The following is a 17,953-nucleotide window of genomic DNA, read 5'->3' on the forward strand; positions in this document are numbered from 1 at the left end:
ACCACATGGCCCCTTCCTCCCCTCCTCGCCTGCCTTCTTTATTACAAGCTAAATACTGGCAACATTGTATGCAGTCACACGCGATCTCTGCATTCATGCAGCTCCCATCTGGTGCTGGACTCAGAAGCCATTCTTTAAATAACCTTGCTCGAGAAGCCATCATTTGTGTTCGTTTGTAAATATTAACTCTAAAACCACTGCGGTTAAATTATTGAAATAACGCTGGCCTGAGACATGCAATACCTTTGAAAATATATTTTTTTTCTTTTCATAGGTAGGTGATTCTTTGTTGATTAATGACACAGCTAATCATGCTCGCTGAAGATAAAGCCTTTTTTTTTTTAATGTTTATTTATTTTTGAGACAAGGAGAAACAGAGCATGAACGGGGGAGGGTCAGAGAGAGAGGAAGACACAGAATCCGAAACAGGCTCCAGGCTCTGAGCCGTCAGCACAGAGCCCGATGCGGGGCTCAAACCCACAAACCGCGAGGTCATGACCTGAGCTGACGTCGGACGCTCAACCGACTGAGCCACCCAGGCGCCCCGAGTGTTTCATTTTTTAATAGGTTTGCCTGACGGTCTTGCTTTTGAAGATGATTCTGATGGTCCAGAAAGAAGCCTGTTTACTAGCAGGCGTCAACGTTTGCCACGTGTCCAGACAGAATATCGTCCAAAGATAAATAATCCACAGCAGGGGAATATTTGCCCTGGGTCTCCAGGGAACAGACCGAGTCTTTTTTACCTTCTTGATCTCAGATTTATGAATCTGACAAGCCAGTAAAACATGAGACCCTCCTAAGCCGGGGGACTCGGGGATTGTGACATCTAAAACCCCATGAGCTCAGTGGCTCCCTCCTCTTTGAATGGCGCCTTGCGTCACATACACCATCCATTGTCCTGATCCAAGTCCAACATGACCATTTTCTGAGGCCAGTACGGAGTGTGCTTCACGACTCGTACTGATCGATTCCATTCACCCACCCTTAGCGCTGATGACACAAGAGTATTCCTTTAGGATTTTCTCCATCGGAGAAACAAATGCCAACTCTGGATGATGTAAGCAAAACAGGACACTCGTGGAAGATGCCTGGGTAGCTCACAAGCACTGAAGAAAGGACTCCAGGAAGACAAGAAGCCGGGCACTGTGGCCAGGAGCAGGGTGGCACTCTTCAAGGCACTGTGGTCTGGACAAATCAGCTCCAAACCCACTTATTCTTTGCGTCATCCCACTCAAGGCTTCGGTTTTCCGGAGAGCCCCGCTCATCTTCCTGGCTATCACGCTCAGCCCACGACTAGGGAAGGAGGGCACTTTGGTTGGCAATCAACCCTTGGGAGAGGGGTGCTTCTCCAAAGCAACATAGGAGTAATGATACTGGAGAAGGGGAACGGATGCTACACGGGTGGAAATCACAGGTTTCTGCCGCTGCAGGGGACGTGCTAGGGCTCAGAGTGGAGGCGGACACAGTCAGGGGAGCTCACAGTGCACAGAATACATGGTCAGTTTTCCTCCTTAGCTACGGCTCTCAACTTCCTCAGACCGAGGTGTGACCATGTAATTAAGTTTTGAGTTCTGGCCGAAGGGATACAAGGCAAAAACACCTTCGCTTTTGAGCTGGCTGGAACGAGGGGATGATGGCTTGACCCAAGGCAGCCATGTTGGGCCAAGAGGTCGCTTTGGGAGTGGAAGCATCCATGGCAGAACATCAAGCTCAGTCTTGACTGCTCACCTCTGAACTTCTGAAAGAGACAAATCGATACCTGCCGTGTTTATGCAAGCAAAACCCGGGCTTTCTGTTCCCATCAATTGATCCCTAAGTAACGCAGAGTTCATGTGCTCTAACCGCCATTCTAGAACTCAAAGCAAGAGCAATGGGAGATTCAGGAAGTCAACATCCTGAACGGCTCGGAGATGGAGAATCAAGGAAGGCTTCCTGGAGTACAGTGCTTTTGAGCCAAGGCTTGTGGAGTGGGAAAGGGACAGGGGTGAGAAGGGGGTCCCTCTGTCCAGCCGAGGGGAAGAGCCTAAGGAAGACAAAGAACACAAAAGTTTCGCCGAATGCACGTGACGGGAGCAGATTTGTCACACACAGGAGACTGATGAAGAAAGATAACACTGACAAGCAGGTTGGGGTGGGTCCGATTCTGGAAAGTTCTGCACTCTAAGATAAAGAGTTCAGACTCTGTCCTCTTAGATCTGGGGTCAGCACACTTTTCCTGTCAAGGTCCAGATGGTCAATAGTTTAAGCTTTGTGGGTCACATATGTCCTCTGCCGCGACTACTTGACTCTGCCATTGCCAAAGACAAAAGCGGCCACGGACAATATGTACATGAATAGGCATGACTGTGTTCCAATAAAACTTGATTTATAAAAATAGGAGTCCAGCCCACAGATCTTGGCTTGCTGATCCCTGCTCCAGGCTTAAAGTCCCCAAAGTGGGTGGCCTGGACCACCGGTCCCTACATAGGGTTCGACAGAAACGTAGTCCCGTCAGCAAACAAGATCAGGAGTGCTGCATTCTCTAGCCATCTCCTAGAGCCACACTGCAGAGCAGTAAAGGCTCTGATAAGTCGTGCAGCAAGGAAACGTGTTGTTCTCTGTTCAACTGCCAGCACTTCCTTAATTTATTTTATAAGACATCTTTCATTCCAAAGAGGAGACTTTGGAAAGCCTGCGTAAGTGATGAGGAGCCAGTGGACAGGCTCCACTAAGCCAGATGCTTCTAACTGCCAGACTGTGGTAGTTTTTACCAGCCCTCCGGGAAACGATTAAAGTAACATCGGTCTCTTAAGGTCTTCAAAATGCAACATTTATTCAATTTGCAGAACTCTCCTTAGTCTGCAGATGATGTCCTTGCTACTTTGGCGTCTAATTCTTTTCCTTTCGCAGTGCTGGTTTCACAGGAAGGTAACCATTGTTCTTCTAAATCCACTCAGTAGGCAAAATAAAGGGGCGCCTGGGTGGTGGCTCAGTCGGTTAAGCGTCCGACTTCGGCTCAGGTCATGATCTCACGGTTTGTGAGTTTGAGCCCCGCGTCGGGCTCTGTGCGGACAGCTCGGAGCCTGGAGCCTGCTTCGGATTCTGTCTCTGCCTCTCTGCCCCTCCCCTACTCACTCTCTGTCTCTCTCTAATATAAAAAATAAAACATTAAAACTGTTTTCAAAAAGTAGGCGAAACAAAAAGCTATGACAAGGCTCAGAAAATATTTTTGCTTTGATTTTTAATTATGCCATACAGCACACACCAAACGAGGCTCTACCCCGAATTGTCATAAAACGAACATCTGTGTAACCGCCATCCAGGTCAAAACACTCCAATGTCGCCAGCACCCCGGGAGCTCTCCTGCTGTCCCTTGTTTTTCGTCACCACCTCCCTCCTCTCCGGAGGAAACCACCACCCTGATTTCTGGCGCAATACTCTGTTTCCCGTTTTCCGGCTGGAATTATGTCACCTATTCCTTCGTCCCTGGGGTTGATTTTTGTCCAACGTGTTCTTGACATCCATCAACGTTCCTCGCGTCCGGCACAGGCTCATTGATTTTGGGGGATACGATCATCGCACTGCATGATGGGTAATTCCAATTTTTGCCACTTTGGACCTATTACCAACAGTGCCACTCGGAACGTGTCGTGCATGCATTTTGTGACTCGGGCTTACACTTCTGCTGGCACGCACACACACACACACACACCCCAAGCTGTGGCATTGCCGGATCACAGGTAGGAATACATCCGACTTTGGTGAGGTCTCCAAAGACACTGCGTCCATTACGCCCTTTACATCCTCGCCAATACTCTGTATCGAGCATCTTTTTTAATTTGAGCCGCTCTGATGGGTGTGAGTAGTATCTTATTGCGGCTTTAACCGACCCTCCTCTGATTGCTAAGAAGATCGAGCACCGGTTCATAGACGCATTGACTGGACGCTCCCCTTTGGTAAGTGCCTGTTCGAGTCTTGTTACGATTTGGGGGGGCGTTCTGTGCGTCTCCCGCCCAGAGCCCTTCCTCAGTCACGTGCCTCGCCAGTACCTTCTCCAGCTCTTTCCACTCTCTGCACGTAGTTTGTAAGATTCTTACTGGTCCGTGAGATTCCCATACCTGGGACTTGGCCCCGGATCTGAAAGCCAAGTAGAGACCTGTTCACCTGCTTCCCCGGGCCGCTGCTGGCCGCTAGGACTTTCTGCAGTGACATATCCAGGACACGTTTGATCTCGCGGAGACGGAGCAGCCAAACCTTCCGTTTACTTCGTTTGAATCTCGAAAGCCACATGCGGCTACTACCGTCTCGGGCAGGGCAGTTTCGGAGCCCGGCAGGCTGTAAAGAAAGGCCAACTTCACGAATGCATCAACGCTGCGGAGGGAGGACGTGATGGGAAACTGGCCTTTCGGGGGCGATCAGGCTGAAGAATTTAGCCGAACCTCCCGGGCATGACCACAGGAGGGGTCAAGTTCTTCCACGCCCACTCTTGCCCACCTGCACACGGCAGTCGGGGCGGCTTCTAACACTCACGCCCAGTCCCGTCCACCCCCCTGTCCAACCCATAACACTATCTTCAAGTCTGTTAGACAAACAACAGGAACACAGGACAGTCCTCCCTGACCGCCCAGACCCAGCCCGCCGTGCCCCACCCTCCAAGGCCATGTCCGTTACGCCTGTGTTTTTCCTTCCTCACACTTCTCACAGCTCAAACCATCCATTGGTCTGATGTGTGTCTTCCACCCCCAAATCACGTCCCCTGGAGGGGGGGGGTGAACAATACCTCCTCCTTTCCTCAGTATCCCCAGTAGGCCGGCACATAGCAAAATCTCCACCCATACCTGTTCGGCGAATGAACGAGTCACAGACCGGCCACAAGCAGTGCCCCGTGAGGTCTTACAGGCTCAGGCTTTAGAGGCAGACGAACGGGGTTGGAAGCCCCACCTCACGCCTTCCTGTCCCAAAGCGGAAGCCGACGTCTCCGTGACTCGGTTTCCCCCTCTGTAAAACAGGGATACTAACGATCACTCCTTCATCGAGGTGTCGGGTGCGTTAATACGCGTCGCGAGTGTGGACATCACTGCCTGGAGGGGGAGGAACGCAATGACGTGAGTCCCGGAGGCAGGGAATGCCCCCAAACACCATTAGTGACTTCGCCGTGACATACGACGGGCGGCCTTTTTGCTAACTTTCAAAAGACAATTCTCTGCCATTCCACAAGGCCACGGTCCTCAGTCTCCGCCCCCCCCCCCCGCCCCATCCCTGCGTTTTGTATTTCTGGTTGTTTTGGCCCCCATCCTCACTGGAATACAATTTCATGGGGGTTGGGAAGAGATGATGTTCCTTGAAACTTTCGCCCCACGGCTCTCTCGAGATCTCTCAGAGATAGAAAACTCGACTTGGCTCAGCTCAGAACCTGTTTGAACATTCGTTACACGTACTTCAAAACCCTTTGGACTTCTCACCCGTTTTTACTCTTGGCAAAGAAGCAGCTTCCTGCTTCTGCGAAGTTAAGCTTTCAAGCTTTAGGGGGAAAAGGCTTTTTGGACAACAAACAGCCCTTTAAAAACAATATTTTGAGGAGCTAAGTGTAAATGAATCAGAAACACATGAATTAAGCCTCTCTTGATGTACACATGGGTTTAATAATTATCGGAGGTGGAGGAGAAGGGAAGTGGGGCTGGAAAAGCCGTGTCTTGGGTTTTATCAAATCTAAAATGTTTGAGGAGTAATTCGAGACATTCCACACCCCCCCCAAATGTAGCCAGATTTTCCGATTCCACTTCCAAGGAGTCACACAGGATCTTTCTAGTAACGACTGAGGGCTCCAAAGCGCCATGTTTTCATGGCTCCTGATTGGCTGGGCCTGACGCTATGATTTATGAGTCCATTCAAAGATTTATATATTGCCATTATAACAAATTCCTTCCAAACTGAACAGTACCCAAATGCAGCTTTATAAATATCTTTCCTGTTAGAAGCCTCTTTCTGATCACAAAACTCTCCTTCTTTGCCTTTTCCCCAGCCCCCCCTCAAGCCACAGATTCCCCCTTGAGGTTCCCAGACCAATGGCGAACGAGGGAATTAATTTTACCATGGCTGAAACGTGTTTCGCTTTGGATTGAGTTTTAAATGACTTGGGTCTATATAAGCTGCGGGTCAAAAGGAGGTTAGAGCTAAAGGACTCATAAGTTAGGTGGAGGGTAGAAGGGGTGGAATTTTATAAATGCTCATGGCTTTCATAAAAAGAAAAGCTAAGTTGTGTTCGTGCCGAACACAGTCAAACACTCCATACATCAGGGCACGCCGTTTCCTAGAGGAAATGTCCCTTACTGGTTTGGCTTCTGCCTTTCTCCATTTCAATGACATCATCCGTGTGGGGTAAGTAACTTTTTCCACATGTCACCATCCATGTGTCCTTCTCCCAAATAAATTTTGGGTCACTCAAAGCTCTGAGGTATGCTAACTTCCATGGCTTAATAGGCAGCAGGAAAGGGGACTGAAAATTCATTGCCCCATAGGTCTTGTTTCCAATGACATGCTCACAAACCCCGCCGAACCATGGAGAGCAGAAGTTCTCCGGAAAAGAAATAACAGAGTTAAGCCGGCATGGGGTTCACGGGCCGCCCCAATGACTGCCTTCGAAACACTCTCAGTGGGAGGGTTGACTGTTTTGGCAATTACACAGGGGGTGACGATTCGGTATCGCCACCTATGAGGCCGTTTATATTAGTCAGCGGGGCCGCAGCAATGCCGCGTAACGAGCTAGCCCCAAATTCGCTGGATGATGAGGACCGTCAGCTGTTCTCATGTTCACAGATCTGTGAGTCAACTACCCTCAGCCGAGCTAGGATGGACCTCAGGCTCCGGACTGTGATTCTGAGCTCTGGGCTGGAAATTGAGCTCAGATCTGTTTCAAGCGTCTTTCCATCTGCCTTGCCCCAGCGGTCACCCAGATCATGTGGCCGCCTGTCACCCTCTGGAGCCCGGGTCTGCAATTCCTTCTTAGGTACAAACGTGGTCACTACGGCACACTGCTTTGTATTCTCTGCAACTCATGACTTAAGCACTGAAATGCCTGACACACATATTCCTGAGGCTGAGAGGAAGACACACAGGTGGTTACCAGACCCAGGGAAAGGGAGTCACGTAGCGACGGCTCCTTGGATAGACGTAGCGACCTCAAGTCCAAGGGCACAGCCAGACCAAGGCAACCCGGAAGGTGGAGGGCAAAGGAGCCCGTTGATTCTATCCAGGTAGGTAGGCTACCCGGGCAGAGGACAGAGAACGAGGGGGAGAGGAGCTGGAGGGAGGCAGAAAAGATCCAGCGTGAACAAGGTGCTCGGAAAAGAAAAGACAAGAGGATGCTGGGTGTGCTTGTGAGTAAAAGGTAACAGACCTCAAAAGAGGTCGAGAGATCTGGATGCTCGACCCCGCTCTACCACGTGCCGGCTGGAGACCTCAGCAAATCACTCCGCTTCTCTAAGTCTTACCTTTCCTCTTCTGCCAAAGAGGGTAATCAGATGTCCCCCGTTCACTTGAGACAGTGGCCCGGCGTTCAATAAGCAAACAGGTAGGAAGGAGTGCGTGCCAACTTCGTGAACGCAGATCTTCATTCTCCGCTACATCTCTAACCCCAAGAACGGAGCCTAACGCGTGGCAGATGGTAATCCATCTGTGGGTAAAGAATAAGGCAATCGAAACCCAATCCGCGTCTCCTAGAATCCCCCCGGGGTGGACTCACAGCCTCCACCGCCCGGTACTAAGGCGGGCTGCACAAAACCTTCTCGAGGCGGTAGCCGTTGGATCCGCCTTTCAAACAGGCTGTGCCTTCAGCGTTGGCCATTCCGTTGGGGTCGCGAAGGCGGAAGTGGGTGTCGGGGAGAGTGAGGATCGCGCCATCGGTTGGAAACCCCAGAAACGAGTCACACTGGCTTCACCCAAAGGGAAGCTTTGTGGGTCCACACAACCAGAATGCCCATGTCGGGTCGGGCGAATCAGAAGAAGAACAGGGTTCAAACCAGGCCCCCCCGGCTGTTCTCCGTCTCCCCACTGTGTCTTAGAAAGTGTTAGCCTTAGAAGGTGTTAGCTCACCTTTGAACTTCTGTACAAGCCCTCTCATGTGCCCATTCCGAGGAAGGCAGAGGGCTTCCTCTGGTGGCTCCCTTGGAAAGGAAAAAGAAGACAATCTTAGGAGCCCAAAGAAGCATCTTCTCACATGTCACGGGTTCTGATCGGCTAAATACTCATCCCTGAGCCAACGGCCGCCGTCTGGGGACGGGGTTCACTCATTGCTCGCACCGGTTGGGCACAGGGCGTCGGGCCATCCCGCCCAAACACGTGTCTAGGAAGGACAAGCCCCTGCCCAGCCAGTGCTAATGGAAACAGAGTGGATTGCATGTTGGTCTGTCCTCTGCCCGCCACCTCACATTTATTTGGGTCACCTGCCTACAATGTCCAAAGCTCTCTCCCCCACCTTCTCCCCACGGAGCCTGCTCCGTGGGGGGCACGCGGAAATACTTCAGCCCTGATATTTTTCACTGTGTCCGCAAAGGGGATACATAACCTCTTGCCAAGTCTGCCTCTGGTGACCTCACGCTGCTAGCTTGAAATCAGCCACGGGGGGATTTATTTACACCGGGGGGAAAAGCTACAGATCAGGAAGTCAGGGTAGGTGAACGTCATCGGAGACCGAAGGTCCTCGGTTCCGAGTGTTTCCACTGCGTCCTTCAGGAGCAGCATCTGCTTGCTGTCTTCCCAGCCCAGCCTCCATCCGACCTCCACGGAGGTCTTTAGAAAACACAAATCTGGGGGCGCCTGGGTGGCTCAGTTGGTTAAGCATCTGACTTCGGCTCAGGTCACGATCTCACCATCTGTGAGTTCGAGCCCCGCATCAGGCTCTGTGCTCACAGCTCGGAGCCTGGAGCCTGCTTCGGATTCTGTGTCTCCCTCTCTCTCTCTTTGCCCCTCCCCCATTCTCACTCTGTCTCTCTCTCTCTCTCTCCCTCAAAAATAAACATTAAAAAAAAATTTTTTTTTAAAAAAAGAAAAGAAAACACAAATCTGGCTAAGGGATTCCATGTAAATCCTTTTATTGTTACCTTTCGCCTTAAAATGATCTTTCCAGATTCATTCCCTCACCCAGTCTTTTGAGCTCAGGTCATAACAAGCCATTTGCTGTTCCCTAAAACATCAGGTTCTACACGTCGCTCCCTCCACTTGGAATATCTTCTCCATCTGATAGACTCCCACTCCTCCATCAAAACCCGGCTCAAACGCTCACCCTCCGCCAGCCCTCCGGGGAACACTGACCGGGGATTCTGTGTACTCAGCACGTCTTGGTCCAGGACTTGGCCGTTGCGAGTTGAACTACTCATGTACACGTCCGTCACCCAAAGAAACAGACTGCCTGTTTCGTTCATTGTCGTCTTCCCAAAGTCTAGCACAGGGCCCCACATACAGTGGGAAGTTCAGAAGGAACTCTCAAATGAACAGGGAAAAAAACAAATATGTGTTCATCACTCATTAAGTGCCACACACCGCATTAAGCCCTGGACCTTGGGACGGGGCTCAGAACACGGTCCCTGCCCTCCAAAAGCTCGGATCGTGCAGATAAACAAACAGGGGGGAGACCGATCTGGCCCATCTCTGCCCGCCTCCCACCTAGCATTTATTACGTGCTAAACATCTGTTTGCGGTAAGAAAGATGGTTAAAACCCTCCCTTGGCTGATTCAGGCCAGTGCGAAGGCGTTCTTGACTCAGCTGTCATTTGTACTACACCATCGTCACCAAACACCATTGAGCATCCTTGTAGTATAAACAGAGCGAGTTGCAGAGACATAGAGCCCGCATTAAACTAATGACATCAACTCTCGGCAAACAGGAAAGAACAAACAAGCAGAGAAAAGGCTTTGTGCCTCGCGGTGAGGTGGGAACAGGAACGAGTAGCAATCTCATGCTGGGATCAGGGCACGGGGACACAGAGTACCAGGAAGTCGAGACGGCTTGGGTGGGAGAAGGGTCATGAATCACGGCCTCGCTGCGCTCTAAGGAGAACTGAAGGAACGATGGCGTGGGTGACCGGCAGACAAGGCAAAGGGGCGGTGACATTTTTCTGAGTGTTGTCTGTATGTCGGGCACTGGGCTGACCACTCTACCCCTACCAGACCATCAGACACCCACAATGAGCCTAAGGTTAACATTCGCTTTGTACAGATGACGAAACCGAGGCTCAGCAGCGTGAAGACGCTTGCCTGAGACGGCACAGCCAGTGAAAAGGCTGGGTTTCCAATTCATCTCTGCCTGATTCCTGATCCTGATTTTTTTTTAAGTTTTTTTTTTTTTTTTACTGTTTATTTATTTTTGAGGGAGAGAGAGACAGAGCGCGAGGGGGAGGGGCAGAGAGAGGGGGAGACACAGAATCCGAAGCAGGCTCCCGGCTCCGAGCTGTCAGCACAGAGCCTGAGGTGGGGCTTGAACTTACAGACCGTGAGATCATGACCTGAGCTGAAGTCAGACGCTCAACAGAATGAGCCACCCAGGTGCCCCTCATGATCCTGATTTTTCTTCTAATTTTTTTTTTTTACATTTTATTTATTTTTGATATACACAGAGAGAGACAGAACACAGTGGGGGAGGAGCAGAGAGAGGGAGACACAGAATCTGAAGCAGGCTCCAGGCTCTGAGTTGTCTGCACAGAGCCCGATGCGGGGCTCAAACTCACAAACCGCGAGATCATGACCCGAGCCAAAGTCAGACGCTTAACCGACTGAGCCACCCAGGTGCCCCTCCTGATCCTGATCTTTAATCATAGCACCTTACTACCACAGAGAAGTTGGAAAAGAACACAAGACAGGGCTTGACCCTCTTCTTCCAAGAGGGACCGAGTTTGGATCAAGTGCGCGTAAGAAGTTGAGAGTCAGTCATCCTTCGATTTATTCTGGACTCTGAAAACCCTGTTTGACCCCTCCCATACTCCTGCTGCTTTTTACCTGGCTGATTATTTTTCCCTGCCTTCATTGTGGACTGTTAGGAAGGTAGAGACAAAAGACTCTAAGATCCTAAAGGGAGAAGAACCCACAATATAAATCCATCACCTACACAGAATGCCAGGGTGGAAGATCTCACCTGCCTCCTTCTCGAAAAGCTCGACCTCCCACTAGCTCCTAAGTCAAATTTTTGCATCCCCAGCGAACCCCGCCCAGCAGGCACCGTCTGAACATCTCTGGCCCCGAATCTCTCTTTCATTCTTTAGCTAACTTCCTCTCTTGTCAATTTCATTGAGGTGTAATTGACAGATAGAAGTTGTGTATCCTTCAGGCACACAACTTGATGTCTTGATTGCATGCATACATTGTAAAACAATCACCATCACCTCCCCTTTGTGTGCGTGTGTGTGTGTGTGTGTTGTGTGGTGTTGAGAACCCTTAAGACCTACTTTTCGCAAATTTCAAGCATACAACATGTTAACTACAGACACAGTGCTCATCTGTCACAATTGAAAATTTAATATGGGAGAAAAATAATGCGTAAACTATGTACCCAATAAGGGATTAGTATTCAAAAAGTATATAGATATATACACGTACATATATACATATATATATGCATATTATACATATATATTATACATATATATTATATATTATATATATTATATTATATTATTATTATATTATAATATTATATTATATTATAATATTGTAATATAATATAATTATATAATATAATTATAATTATAATATGTTATAATATAATATTATAATTACATTATAATTATAATTATAATTATAATTATAATTATAATTATAATATGTTATATTATAATATTATAATGTAATTATAATATTATATTATAACATATTATAATTATAATTATATTATTATATATTATATAATATATATATTATATATTATTATATATATTATATTATATTATATATAATATACATATTATATGTACATGTGTACATAATATACATATACATATATATTATATATTAGTATCCAAAAAGTATATATATGTATACATGTACATATATATGTACGTGTATATATCTATATACATATGTATATTTATTTATTTATGTAATTCATTCAACTCAACAGCCAAAAAACAAACCCACAAACAAAACACAGCCCGATTAAAATCTGGGCAATGGACCGGGAGAGACATTTGCCCAAAGAAGCACACGAAAGGCCGAGATGCCTGAAAAGATGCTCCTATCGCTAATGATCAGGGGAATGTGAATCAAAACCACACAGCGGTATCGCCTCCCCCTGGCAGGACGGCTATCAGCCAAAAGACCAGTGATAAGGTGAGGATGTGGAGAAAAGGGACCCTCGGGCACTGGTGGATGCAAACGGGTGCAGCCGCTGTGGAAACAGTTCGGAGCCTCTTCCGATCTCCTTCTGTGCTTTCCGGCCAGTGACTGGCTTGTAAATGGCACATTGTCGTGAGAGGTAATCTCAGCATTTCCCTTGCCCTCCCATGTGCTCCAGCCTAAAATGTCACCACAACGGCTCCCCTCTGGGCCACGGGGCAGCTGGAGGTGTGCAAAAAGCCAGGGTAGGGAGGCAGAGACAGCTCGCACGCACCTGGGGGCAGGACCAGAGGCGTATGGTGGGATGGGGGGGAGGGGGATCTAAACACAAAGTCAAGTTTCTCCTCTTTATTTAAAAATTACAGGGGCGGGGCGCCTGGGTGGCTCCGTCCCCGCGTCGGGCTCTGTGCTGACAGCTCGGAGCCTGGAGCCTGCTTCCGATTCTGTGTCTCCCTCTCTCTCTCTCTCTCTCTCTCTCTCTCTCTCTCTCAAAAATAAATGAACATTAAAAATTTTTAAAAATTACAAACCTGTGTTTGGTGCAGACTCAACATCATGAGAAAAAGAGAAGCCGTAGTCAAGAGCCACGGGTCCCTAAGAAGCCAAAGGAAGCCCGCTATCTTTGTGAGTTTGCTAAGTATCATGCGTCCGTTAAGCTCATGGGTTTTGGAGTGCGTCCAGTCTGGCGTTATTTCTCAGCTCCAGCCCTTGGCAGACCTGTGGTGGGTTGAGGAGTGGCCTCCCAAGGGACATGTCTACTTGGGACCTCAGAATGTGGCCTTGTTTGGAATAGGGGTCTTTGCAGAGGTGATGATTCATGTAAGGATCTCGAGCTGAGGTCATCCCGGAGGATGATCTCTAAATCCTATGACGTGTGTCACAAGAGACAGAAAAGAGAAGGCATACGGAGAAACCCAGAGGAGGACAGGCAGAGGCCGAGCAGAGGCTGAGTCTACCATCCAAGGAACACCCGGAGCCCCCCGGAAGCTGAAGACACGAGGTCGGATCCTCCCCCCAGAGACCCCGGAGGGCGCAGGGCCGTGCTGACCACCCTGACTCCAGACTGTTTGCCTCCAGGACTAAAAGAGTCAATTTCTGTGTTTTAGGCTCCCCACGTTGGCAGTCCTTGAAGCTAATGCCGATGTGAGACCAGGCAAAGCCATTTCATGTCCCCTGTGGAAGCCTCGGCATCTCATCTTTAAAATGGGTACAATAATAATATCTCCCTCTCAGGGAGGGCAGGGAGATCAGGAGGGAGGACGTACTCAGGGTAGAGCTCAGGCCACAGTAGCTGCTGTCCTTGAACTGGCTATCCCCACGCCCTGAAACAAAGGTCTGGGGTCCAAAGAGAAAGTGAAAGGGTGCAGTGTCTGTCACCCTCCTAGACTCGCCCCGGGCGTCAGAGGTGGGCGCTGGGAAAAGCAAGGTACAAGCAGAGAAGACTCCAGATGACACGGGGAGGTCAGGGACCCCAGGGACAGGCTGCAGAAATGCAGAGAGAGACAGAGAGAGAGATCGTACTCCTTCTGATGCTGCGGACAGTTCCTGGAACACAGCCGTGCGTCTTTCTCACTTGTTTTCCCATAAAATGGGGTTGATAACAATAGAACCTCGCCTCGCGAGATTGTTCTGGGGACAGAATGAAAGTCTGGGTGACATGTGCTTCACGGAACGCCCGGTATCCGCTCACTCGCTTCATTCACTGTCGGGCCCTCCTGTGGGCCAGGCACCGCGTTGGGCGCATAAAAACCGCTCAGCAGACGGGTCTCCAGGGTTTCTGTTCCTGTTATGATTATCGGGTCCGCTGGAAACGGCAGGACTGACCGCGGGCCCCTCTGCCTGCGGAAGAAGGACGCGAAGGGACCGGGCCGTCCTCTCCTCCCTCATTCCCAGTCAGCGCCCACATGTTCTCTCTGACGTCCCTGCTAGAAGCATCCACCCATCGTGCAAAGGTCTTTCTGGGCCACAATGGAGGAGGGTTCTGTGAGCAACTTCCTCCTACCCCGGCGCACCGTGGGAAAGTGCCCCGAGGACACAGCCCCCGCTTCCCAGAATTGCATCAGGGGTTGTGGGGCACTCATAAAACTCACCAGTGACCTCAAGCTAATCGGACTGCTCTGTTGAGAAACAGGATGCAGGGACTTCACAAGCTCCGCCGTGCCTTCAGACCCAAGGAGAAAGATCACTTATTCATTCTCTCAGTAAATAGGGATTGAGCATTTTATGTGTCGAGGGCAGCTCTGGGCTCTGGGGAGACACGGGGAGAACAAACGATGTCCCTTCCATCCCGCAGCTAACAGCTCTATTCGTGGTACAGATAAATCCATTATTTCAAATCAGAAATGAGATCTGGGGGACGTTACCCAACATGATGAGAGGGTTTGCCCAGGCATCTGACCATGGAGTTGAGGAGAGGGGACAGATTGGGGAAGGCTAAGGGTAACAAGTAGGGGTTAACCAGGCCAGCGGGGGAGTGGAGAGGGTTCCAGGCAGCTGTGCAAAGGCCCTGTGGTTACAAGGAGTTTTGCCAGAGGGCAGAGGGCAGTGGAGAATAGGGAATGTGAAAGAGCTGGGAGAGGGCAGGGGTGAGACTTCGGGTCCTCTAAGCCTCGGGAAACACCAATCTTTAGTAACAGCTGACATTTCTTGAGCACGCCCTCGGTGCCAGGCGCTGTGCGAGCGATCTCCATGGGTTGACTCGGTCACTACCCCCCACAGGCTCGTGAGACTGGCGTGTGCCCTTCCCAGGCAGGAAACCCAGGTCAAGGAGACTGAGTCATCCGCTCAAGCAGCAGAGGAAGTCCTTGAGGTGCTTTCCCTTGGAGCTGTGGGCTTTTGTTTCGTTTGCTTCCTTCCATCAAACTAAAAGGACGACGAGGAGAGTTTTGGGAAAGGGAGTTGGCGTAAGGTGAGGCTGGGTCCGCGTGCCTGACGGGAGCACAGCTCCCAGGACAACCGGATGGGCCACCGTGATATGACCATTCTGCATCTAAACGGCACTTGGCTTTTCTCGGCGTGGTTCCCTCCCGCTTTCAAGGTAAGTGTTATTGGCTCCACTTTGCGGGAGGGAAACCGAGGCCGTGAAAAGCCAGACGACCCGCTCTGAGGCAGAGGGCTCGCAAGCGCTAAAGCCACAGCATTTGCACTCCCCTTCTCCGACTCCCAAACGGGTGCCACTTTCCCCTGCCACCCCCTGCCTCCCCGGGGCCATCAGGGGTCTCATCCCGACACCATCCCCTGCCAAGGCCATGTTCACAAACTCACGGGAAGAGGGCATGTTCACTAGGAGCTTTCCAGCACTCGCATCTGAGGTCTGCACTCTCGAGTGGCAAAGGAGGCAAGTGTCACGGTTATCGGGAATTTCAGCCATAGGATAGTCGCTCTCCGTAGGTCAGGATCCACACTGCCTTCTGGTCTCGGAGTCTGGAATCCCGGGCGTATTTCCCCGGACTCTCTGAGCCTGAATTCCTCATTCCGAAAAGGACTGTTAAAACCGTTGTGGGTTTTTTTTTTTAATGTATATTTATTTTGAGAGAGAGAGAGAGAGAGAGAGAGAGAGAAAGCCAGGGAGGGGCAGAGAGAGAGAGGGAGAGAGAGAGAATCCCAAGCAGGCTCTGCCTCGTCAGCTCGGAGCCCGGGACCCGATGCGGGGCTCGAACTCATGAACCGCGAGATCATGAGCTGAGATGAAATCAAGAGTTGGACACTTAACCGACTGAGCCACACGGGCGCCCCCAAAACCATTGTTTTGTAAAAGGACGCCCCAGGGGCGCCTGGGTGGCACAGTCGGTTAAGCGTCCGACTTCAGCCAGGTCACGATCTTGCTGTCCGTGAGTTCGAGCCCCGCGTCAGGCTCTGGGCTGATGGCTCGGAGCCTGGAGCCTGTTTCCGATTCTGTGTCTCCCTCTCTCTCTCTGCCCCTCCCCCGTTCATGCTCTGTCTCTCTCTGTCCCAAAAATAAATAAACGTTGAAAAAAAAATTAAAAAAAAAAAAAGGACGCCCCAGACCGCGTGAGAAGTACGGGGGTGGGGGGTCCTGGTGAACCCCCCGGTGTCGCCCTTGCTGCCTGTAGAGTCTGTCGTGATCAGGATTCCAGGCATCAGCCTTAGTCTTCACCCTTCGCCGGGCAGGGTCCCCACCATTCTGAATGACAAATGCTTTGTCCCCAAGAACTCCCCTCATGAAAACAAGAGCCCGATGCACACACAAAACAAGGCATCTGGTCAAAGACCCTTAACAAACGAGTTTGGGAACAACGACCGAAAAGACATGATCTGTGGTTGAGTCACCGGCTCGTCGGGGAAAGAATACAGGGGAACTTGAATCTGTGAGCAAGTCTGCTCACCCAGGTTATAAGCTAGCTAGACGGGCAGACTTCCGCTGGGATATTCTGTGCGCCTCCCCGCCTCCCTGCAGGAACATCCCCAGGACATCATACCCCCCGTTGGACGCCTCAGTTCCCACCCCCAGCTGTGAAAGGAAAAACTGGGTTGACAGCTACATTTTATTGAGCACGTAAACTTGCCAGATGCCACTCTACCGTTGACATGAGCCGACGGACATTGCCCACCACTTAAACATCCCTGTGACACCCATTTTACAGATGAGAACCCTGAGGTTCGTGAAGCCACTTGCCCAAGAGACAGAGCCAGCTTTTGAAACCCGGGCTGCTTGACCCTCCACTCTGAGAACACGTGGTTCCAGAGCCCCGCTGGTGAATGCCCAAGCTCTTCTCAGTTCTCAAGACTGCACGGTTCTCAGGTGTAGACCGCACCCCACCCCCCCACCCCCCCCGCCCCCCAACGATCCTTGGCTCTGCTTCCTGGAGATCTTCTTATAAACATTATTCTTCCATAGGTCAGTCTTGGCAGCCCCAGGCAGGGTCAAGGGACAGCCAGGCTAGGGAAGTTGAGTATCTAGGCCATAAATCCCCTGTCTCCGATGTGCCTCTTAACTGCTTATCTTTGGAAAACATGATCCGGGATAAGCCAGGGGAACGGCAGACCAAGTTGTAAAGCAGCTGTCCAGGGGACACGGGGCATCCCAGGTTGCGTTCCTGACGTCTCGACTGGGCGATGGCTGCAGACCGGCCCACTCTCCCCTGCCCCTGGGGAACAGCCTGACCCATTGAGACGACACAGGAGAGTCACCGTAGGTCTTTTCTCTCATCCGTCCCCAAGACACGCATACTTGCCAGATCCCCTCTGAGCCATTACCCCGTGTCTGTCCTGCACCCCCTGATTTGTTTCAGATGTGTGAATATGATATGAAAGCTCCAGTTTCAAAGGCCCTGTGGATGAAGGTTCCAGCCTCTTGGGCCCTGAGCTCTGCGTTAAGGTCCTTTCCCATGGATGGATGGATGGACGGACGGATGGGAGCATCACACATCATGGCGGCGGCATCCTCTTCCCAGTGGTTTTGTCCTTCTGACAGAAAGGGCACCAGAAGCCCCTCCCGCCAGAGTGAGGCAAGCAGAAGAAAGCTGGGGACAAGATTATACTCTTGCCAACCCAGGGGCGAGCAGTCAGAAACCTCAGATGACCGCGCGCTAGGGTGGGGCAGCAGGGGAGAGCACTCAGTGAACCTAGAATCATTGCAGCCTGTTTTCCGACAGCAGCGTCTGGGGCCGGGCTCCCCGGCCTCGGCTGTGCA

General features: G+C 50.7%; 1 long non-coding RNA gene across 2 annotated transcripts; it reads right to left on the reverse strand.

The window, feature by feature from the left end:
• Positions 1-471: 471 nt before the first annotated feature.
• On the reverse strand, positions 472-8,794 carry LOC123381316. Of its 2 annotated transcripts, none has more exons than XR_006588193.1 (4): positions 8,071-8,794; positions 7,470-7,651; positions 4,818-4,977; positions 472-1,738 (listed from the first exon to the last, which is right to left on the reverse strand). It is a non-coding gene; the product is annotated as an uncharacterized LOC123381316 (long non-coding RNA). The 2 variants fall into 2 exon arrangements; XR_006588192.1 differs by lacking the exon at positions 472-1,738 and adding an exon at positions 3,117-4,314 and having other exon boundaries at positions 8,071-8,793.
• Between the last annotated feature and the right edge of the window lie 9,159 nt (positions 8,795-17,953).

This window comes from Felis catus, chromosome D3 (assembly GCF_018350175.1).
Source record: "Felis catus isolate Fca126 chromosome D3, F.catus_Fca126_mat1.0, whole genome shotgun sequence".
NCBI lineage: Eukaryota > Metazoa > Chordata > Mammalia > Carnivora > Felidae > Felis > Felis catus.